The sequence below is a fragment of the Phyllobates terribilis genome, unplaced genomic scaffold (assembly GCF_046119375.1).
Source record: "Phyllobates terribilis strain yellow unplaced genomic scaffold, ASM4611937v1 Scaffold_2__4_contigs__length_985480577, whole genome shotgun sequence".
NCBI lineage: Eukaryota > Metazoa > Chordata > Amphibia > Anura > Dendrobatidae > Phyllobates > Phyllobates terribilis.
The window spans coordinates 937,671,395-937,680,785 of record NW_027362762.1 but is presented as its reverse complement, the minus strand read 5'-3'; positions in this window follow the sequence as shown (position 1 = coordinate 937,680,785).

Below are 9,391 nucleotides of genomic sequence, written 5' to 3'. Positions count from 1 at the left end.
ATTTTATTTTTTTTTAAAGCAATTGTATACTCTTTGTAACTCCTTCACGTAGTTGGCTGTCCTGTTGCTTCAATAAATAAGACAGCACAGTGCTCCTGGAATCTCTCTGCTCCTCCCAGTTTTAGAGAAAGCAGCAGGTAAGGGTGAGACGGTTATAAGTTGCAGATCAGAGTGTGGAGAGGGGGAATGCATCCAAGTCTTTAGGGAGGACATACAAAATGGCAGTCTGCAGGGAGACTTGTACAGGCTATCGATGAGTGTAGAGAGAGAAGAAATCACCGAGGGCAGACTCTATAGTAGGGGGGAGGTGGATTCGCAAACTTCTCAGTATCTGTAAACCCAAGAGTGGAGTGATCCTTCATGGGAGGTAGAAGAAAAATTGACTTCAAGAATACAACTGTGCTGATGCATGAGATGGCGGAAACCTGTACTCTTGGAAGTTTTTTTTGTGTGTGTGTGTGTGTGTGTGTGAAACCGGGATTCTCCGAGCGCCAGTGCTCATTCAAAGGGCCAGATGCAGTCATGTAGGGTATAGTCATGAGAGCAGCCAAGGCTGACTTTGCAGATGGTAGAAGGTGGAAGCACAAACTAGTCTAGTCTGTTAATACAAGAGTGAGGTTATCACTCATGGGCAGTTGAAGGGAAAATGACTCTCTGTTACTGCAGACACCACCACACAGGCAAAGTTTGATACTAGCAGCATGTGTAGCGTGGCGCGGGGTGGTAGCCGCGGACAAGGCAATCGTCTCCTTTTCTGCTCCGGCGCGCTATATGAAAGTGTGGGTCCTGGTTGGGTGTGTGGACTTGTGCAGTGAGGGCCTTACACCCATGCAGGCTGCATGTAGCCGGTGGTGTGGACTGGCCAGGACCATGTGTTTTACAGTTCAATGAGAGAGACTTCTGTTCCAAAACAAACTCTTTACTGAATGGTAACTTGGTAAGGGTTTTACAGTCATGGCCGAAAGTTTTGGCACCCTTGACATTGTTCCAGAAAATAAAGTATTTCTCCCCAAAAAATTATTGCAATTACATATGCTTTGTTATACACATGTTTATTTTCTTTGTGTGTATTAGAACAACACAAAAAAAACAGAGAAAAAAGGCAAATTGGACATAATTTCACACAAAACCCCAAAAATGAGCCGGACAAAATTGTTGGCATCTTTCAAAAATTATGGGTAAACAACTTAATTTGAAGCATGTGATACTTGTTCATACTCACCTGTGGCAAGTAACAGGTGTGAGCAATCTGAAAATCACACCTGAAACCAGTTAAAAATGGGAGAAGTTGACTCGATCTTTGCATTGTGTGTCTGTGTGTGCCACACTAAGCATGGAGAACAGAAAGAGGAGAAGAGAACTGTCTGAGGAAATGAGAACCAAAATTGTTGAAAAATATCAATAAACTCAAGGTTACAGGTTCATCTCCATTTCATCTCCGTTTCTTCATCCATGGTGTGCAACATAATCAAGAAGTTTACAACTCATGGCAATGTAGCTTATCTCTCTGGACGTGGACGGCAGAGAAAAAATGATGAAAGGTTGCAACCCAGGATAGTACTGATGGTGGATAAGCAATCGCAATCAAATTCCAAAGAAATTTAAGCTGCAGGCTCAGGGTGCATCAGTGTCAGTGCAAAGTATCCATTGACATTTGAATGAAATGAAACGCTATGACAGTAGACACAGGAGGACCCCACTGCTGACACAGAGACCTAAAAAAGTTTGCCAAAATGTACGTGAGTAAGCCAAAATCCTTCCAGGAAAGCATCTTGTGGACAGATGAGACAGATAGAGCTTTTTGGTAAAGTACATCATTCTACTGTATACTGAAAACAGAATGAGAAAAGAACACAGTACCTACAGTAAAATATGGTGGAGGTCAAAGATGTTTTGGGGCTGTATTTCTGCATTGCAATGTAGTGTCCAGTGTCAGAAAGATAGGTTTGCATCCTAGGTCATTGGTCTTCCAGCAGGACAATGACCCCAAACATACTTCAAGAGGCACACAGGATGGATGGAAACAAAGCTTTGGAGAGTTCTGAAGTGGCCAGCAACGAGTCTAGATCTAAATCCCTTTAAACACCTGTGGAGAGATCTTAAAATTGGTGTTGGGAAAAAGCGCCTTCAGATTTGAGAGACCTGGAGCAGTTTGCAAAAGAAGATTGGTCCAAAATTCCAGTTGAGAGGTGCAAGAAGCTTGTTGGTGGTTATAGGAAATGATTGATTACAGTTATTTATTCCAAGGGTGTGCAGCCCTATTTTTGGGGTTTTGTGTGAAATTATGACCAAATTTGCCTTTTTTTCTCCTGTTTTTTTTTTGTATTGTCCAATACACACAAAGGAAATAAACATGTGTATAACAAAACATATGTAGCTGCAATCATTTTCTGGGAGAAATACTTCATTTTCAGGAACAATTTCAAGGGTGCCAACACTTTCGGCCATGACTGTATACAAGGGATAGTGGGTACAAAGTCTTATGGGCGTTTCCTTAGAGTCACCCATTCATGCAGCTCTGCTTGCTTTGCGCTCCAAATTCGAACTGTCTAACTCACAGGAAGCAATTACTTGCCCCAACACTAACCCCACCCTTGTGGGCTAGTCCCAAACATTAACTCTGTCCTAACTTACCCTATCGTCACTACCTATGCTACAGTCAACTATCTACATCCCTATAATACCTGTCCTATAATACTATACCTTACACTATACATTACCATATCACAATTACATTATACTATATATACACAAAAGACGCAAGACATTATTCACACTACAATACAACACATCACACTGATGCGATTGGTGTCTTCCGAGGAAGGAACTTCTTAGATTCTTAGCTCTGATAGGTAGCACTAGAGATCCTGTTCCCTGCACCCTGGTAACATTGTGGCGTACAAAATAACTCAACGTGTAGACCACCAAAAGTCCAAACCTGGTACCTTTTATTGTTGCAGGTCGCACTCAATGTACGTTACATTTGACTTGACAGCAACTACCTTGATAACTTTTTACGATTGGAAAGGCGCTAAAACCTTAAAGTAAATATATCACCCATGACACTATTAAAGGGGTTTTGAAACACCTCTCATTTCCATATTGAAAGACGCTCCTGAAGCTGGGTGGGACGACTGGCCAGGCAACAAAACGGCGGGTATCACATAGGACATGTGGAGAGGACATGGGCACGATACCGCAAATGCCTCGAATTGAAATTATTCTGCGCATCGTGAAACAGTGCCTCTCACAGATGCAACAGAGGCAGGACCTCTTACCTAAGAAGCCGTCAGTCATCCCAGTATGACTGGGGCATTAGTAACTCTTTTATCTATCTTTTTCCAAGTTCCTCTTAACTGATTTATGACCACAGATCACATCAATGGATGTGCTGAGAAATAAAGAGCCTGTAAAAGCCAAACATTTAGTGAACGCCAAGGGAATCTGTCACCAGGTTTTTGCACCTCCATCTGAGAGCAGAATGATGTATGGGGCAGAGACCCTGATTCCAGCAATCTGTCTACTCTGCTGCAGATCTAACAGTTCTCTGAATACTGAGCTCTGTATAAGCCCGCCCACACCACTGATCGACAGCTTTCTGCCTATGCACAGTGTAAACAAGAAGCGGCCACTCAATGTTGGGGGGACGGGCAGTGTTGTAACAAGAGTCAGATGGGCCACAATGCAAAATTTTGGACCTGGGCCCCCACCTACATGTTGGTCAGACGTATGGGCCATTGTAGCATTATAGATTCTGTAAAGACATGCAAGATTACCTCCGATGTAATAATGTCCCTCATCTTGGGCCTCTTCCTGTTGTAATATCCCCGTGTCTTGGCCCCTAATTGTAATAATGTCCCCCATACTGTATTAATATCCCATCCTAGCCCCTTCCTGTAATACTGTCCCTCATCCTGGGCCCCTTCCAGTAATAATATCCCCCTGTTCTGCCGCTCTTCTCCAACACATTTAAATAAATAAATAAAACGATTCTTAAATACTCTTTGTGGAGACACGAGGGTCAGAGGGTGCTCTTGTCCGCTGACCTGGCTGTCTTTAGAAAGACCACATGGGCCAGGGCTCATCCCACTGAACGCTCGCTCTCCTTTGCCGTGGGCAGAACACTACTGAGATAACACTGGGTGAGGGTAAACTAGTGTGGCAATACTTTACTGAACCACCAATAGACAATAACATATAGTACAGTCCAAGCAAATACACAAGATGGTGCAAACTACAAAGTCTCACCCTTCCACTGACTCGCCAGGATTAGAGCAGCTGCGACGTCAGGGCTTCCAGGGCCAACTGCCCCAACCAATGGCTCCCCGCTTTTGATGGGCCCCCACAGAGAGGAGGTAACAACAAACTTAGCAAGCTGACAGTACATTGAGGTATGTGGCCAAGAGACCTGATTGTCCCAACCTGGATGCTCCAAATATCTCCATGGCCTTAATGATGGGCAGTGGATCAAATCTGTATTCCTCTGGTTGGAGCCATGGTGTCTTGCTGCTGTTCTGTAAAAATCTCTTTGCAGAAGACTAGAGGTCCCTTTTTATACTCACATCTGTCCTCCAGGCCATCATCCACAGGTCAAGAGGAAGGTGGGATGAGGTTAACTCTCATTGTTCAATTATTTAATCAATTTGCATAGTTTGTCCTTCCCTGCTTGCAGGTCAACAAGTTGCATGGACTTATACAATGAGTAATCAACATATTACCAAACATCCATTGTTCAATGACCCTGCATCCCTGTCCTCCAAGGATAGCAACACAATATGCTGCAACAAACATCAACTCAAGAGCCAACGTTCAGGCTCATATAACAATGGCCTATGTCTATGGGCCTATAAAATATATGTGTGGCATAATTTAGAATAAATGCTGTGTTGTCACACTCCCACTATGTACGGCATCCTCTTCCATAGCCAGTGCAGAGCCCGGCAGCTGGCTATGACATCACCTGTCAACAGCGTATATTGCAGTGCAAGGAGCCAACGGGTTTCTGTGCCACTGTACAGTTCAGCTGAATGTGCGTCCTCTACGACATTACGGCCATGGGGGCGGGGTTTGTCAGAGCTCATGAATATGGAGGACTACCTGGCAGCAGGTTTACTAGTCCTCTAGTGATAATTTCCAGCTGATAAAACAGTGATTTTATCAAAACTACAGCAAGCAGCCTAGTAAGTGACACATCACTGTAATCAGTGTCTCTGTCTCTACATTATACTGCTCTCAGATTAGTGGCAAAAACCTGTTGACATATTCCCTTTAAGAAAATAAATTATGAGGGATAATCTTATGAAAATTGAAATTGGCATTTTTGGCAAGAGCAGACCCCTTGGACCATATTGGTTGTCACTCTGACGAGGACCAACATCAGCAGTTGGTAAACCCAGGAAAGTGCTGGGGCCCATTCTGCCCAGGTTTCAATTTGTGACATCCGCACTGCAGGTATGGCGAAAGCTCAGGAGCTGAACCCATTTCCATACAACACAGATGCCGGCTGTGTTATAAAGCTGGCACCCGAGTCTAAATGCTGCGATTAAAGCCAAAGCTCTGATCGCAATTATTTAATCTCATGGAAACTGTTGTAAATTGTGATTGTGGCATTTTATGAGGATGGAAATAAAGGAAGATGTTAAAAAAGAAAAAATATATAAATATATATTACAAAGTTCTGGCAACGTAAAAAAATAAAATAAATAAAATTGCCATATTTGGTGTCACCGCGTGCGAGATCATCCGAGCAAATAAAATATCACAATATCCCAAAACGGAAGAATCACTGTTATTTTGGGGATAATTTAGGAATAAAAACAGATCAGAAAGTCGACAGACCTCAAAATGGTGCCAATAAAATGAAAAAAAAACAAAACAAAAGGGACTAAAGAAGGAAAGATAAAATTCTGGCTCCCGAAAAGCGAGGAGAAAAAAAAAAAGAAATAAAAAAATAATAATAAAAACAAAATTTGAAAGCTGCGTTTTACAGTGCCAGCTAAATCTGTGATATTTCAGAAATCTGATGCTCACAGCTTGTTTTTTTTTTGTCCTCAGTATTTTGTGTATTGCATTTTTTTTTTGCACAATAGAGCATGTCATTTCTTTCAGCGTTTTTCACCCATTAACAGCAATGGGTGATGAAAAACGCTGAAAAAATGCTGCAAAAATAGCAGGTATCCGGTTTTGCTGCGTTTTTAGTGAAAAAAAGCAAGTACAGCAGTATGTGAAACCCATTTATTCTTGTGATTTTCCCAAGTTTAAACCATCTTGTCTTGGTCGTCTGAGATGGCAGTTTGGATTAGTGCAGTTTAAATAAATTAGTCATGCGTACAAAGTAAGCATTGGCTGACCTAGGTGTGAGATTGAACAATACCTGTGGACGACCAAGGTGTGAAATTGAACAACTATATAACACCTGCAATTTATGTAAAAGCCACAAGAGGGAGATGTGACTAAGAAAATCTTATTTCAGGAATCAAGCAACAATATTGGAATTCATTATTATAGATATAATTACATGATTTGCTGTTGACTATGTTAATAGGATGTATGCTCTAATCTTGTTACGTCTCGATTCTATCTGAGGAGAATTGTTGTATGGTATGTTTAAAAATTAAAATTTCATTGTGTAATAATTCTGCATTTCAATTGTATCTTGAATCATGTTATAATACTGTGCTATGATCATGTTACGTTCATCTATTAATAATATCTCTGTATACTCAATTATCTATGTGTAACACTACTGGCAATCTATGCCCATTTCCAAAATGGAGTTTTGCTGCTTGTGATGTGTGCGCGCCTGTGCTGTGCCGTCCCGCCACCCTCTCTGAGCCCGGCGTCCAAATCGGCTGTTAGACGGCGCACTCATGTGCGGTCTGACTTCCGGGACGCCGGCCTCGGTTGAGTGAAGTGTGACGGGCAGCATGGCTGCGCCACCCTCTACATCATATATGGCACTGAATATGCAACTCCACTGGGATCCCAGAAGGTAATCGATTGGATCTAATCACTATTAATTTATTAGATTAACGATGCATGATAGGGCATAATAACCTTCTGGGCTACTATTTATGATCAGACTGCTCACTGCCCCAAGTACCCCCCGAGGAAGCAACATACGCGAAACGTGCGTTGGGGTGCTTGGGTGGTGCGGAGATACCGCCATGGCATCTGGTTTGTATTTTAGCTGCTACACATTCAGTTTATGTTGAGGATTATATATGTGATACTAAATGGTTGGTGCTGAGTGTTATATGTGCTAACTATACTGATAATTATTGGGTAAAATTGTATAATATATCTCAATTGTAACTTAGCTAAACTAACCGACTTGTGCTGTGTACTATATATGCTGGTAATACCGATGTATATTGAGCTAATTTGTACAACATACTACCTCATGTCAATAAGATAGTGGTGGACCGCACCACCCATGTGGTTTTATGGGATTTTTTTAGTTTTTTTTTTTTACTTTTATCTTGCCTGCTGTGTTAAAATAACCGAATAAAGTAATATCATGAAATAATAGATGACTATTTCGTATTATTTGATTATCATAATAAGAGGAGGGAGTGTGTATGTGAAATTGAACAATGCCTGAGCCAGAGGTGTATCTAGGTTGTCTGGCACTCCGGGCAAGAATTCAGTTTGGCGCCCCCCCCCCATCCCCAGCACATATGTGATTTGCACACTTAGTCATGTGCCGACCAGGGCTGTGGAGTCGGTAAACCAAACCTCCGACTCCGACTCCTCAATTTCCCGACTCCACGACTCCGACTCCCTCATACACGGCTCATGTTTAAGTGATACATTTACTGTAGCACAGATTCATCTCAGCTAAAAGTCTAGACCCTTAGATCAGGAATAGGACAGACATTTATAGGACATTTCATAACTTTCCCAAATTCTGATGAAAAAAATATTCCCCCACAAACGGCATTAAACTATTGTACCCAATTTATTATATATTTAAGGAGTCAGTCTGTCCATTTTATACCGACTCCGACTCCACCAAAATGGGCTCTGACTCCACAGCCTTGGTGCCGTCGAGCTGCTCTCCCTAATTCTCTCAATGTTCAGTGAAAAACTTTGAGAAGCAGGAAGAGAAGCTCGTTGTCACATGACCGTAAGTATGAGAATCACCTATGAGGGAAGTGACCATGTGATGACTGCTGGAACCTGCAAGCAGAGCTGCATCCTGACAGTGAGGATATTACACGTTGTTAGGATTGGCTGCAGGGCTTCATTTTATAATTAAAGGATTTGTCCAGGTTTATGATGAAAGTCTGAAGTCGCTCTATGTGACTGCAACCTTCTGAATTCTCACAGCGCATGCACTGCACACTTTTAGGAAGCTCCCTTGTACAAGTATGTGATTTCTGTAGTTCTAGCCACAACTAGACGTGTCCGGCCTCGCTCAATTCATTTTCAGTGAATGAGGCCACATATGTCTAGTCAGCATGTGACCGCACAAAAGAATCCTGACAGCCTGCAGTGAGCACTGTGAGAATTCAGAATCCTGCAGTCACACAGAATGACTGCAGACTCATCACACACTTGGAAAGCCCCTATAATGCTCCTAACATAAATATATGAGAATTAGTATCACAAAAGACATGTACATCCAGGTACCTGATAGATGACGTTGTCTCTGGAGTCGTTCACTTCCATCTTCTCCGGTCTTCTGCAGCACATCCCCACACGATGCCCTTAAAGATAGCAGTGTCATTATAATGCTCCTGAGTAAAAATATCTGCCCCATGCTGAGCCCCTGAATAAATAATTGCCCCTCACTATATTCCCTGCACAAAATATCACCCACACACTGTCCCTCTTATGGTACATGCCCTCCACATTGCCACCTCCTTACTATACCCTCTTCACACTGTGTCCCCCCTATAGGGCCCAGTCTTTATACTGTGCCCCCCCATCACACTCCCTGTACTTGGCATACTATCCCTTCCTGGCTGTGCCCTTACACTGTCACTCACCCCATGCTTCCCCCCCCCCCCCCACACACTACTCAGTCTTTATTCTGTGCCCACTCAAACACATTTCCCCCCATACGGTCTCCTTGCACTATTCCCCTCAATAGTCTCCTCACACGTTTCCCCCTTCCTCCTCATACTGCCTGTTGGCACATCCCCCCCCCCCGACTCCCCATACTGTGTCCGTACCCATCCCCCTATACATGCCCCCATCTCAGCCCTTGCTCCTCATATTGTGTCTTCAAATTTCTCCCACTCCCCATATTGTGTCTGCACCTGTCCTTTCCGTGCTCCCCAAACTTGTGCCCTCAAATCATCACCACCCCAGTTACACTAAATCTCTACCACACAGTAAATCTCCCCGAACCCCGTTACACTAAATCTTCCCCCACACAGTAAAT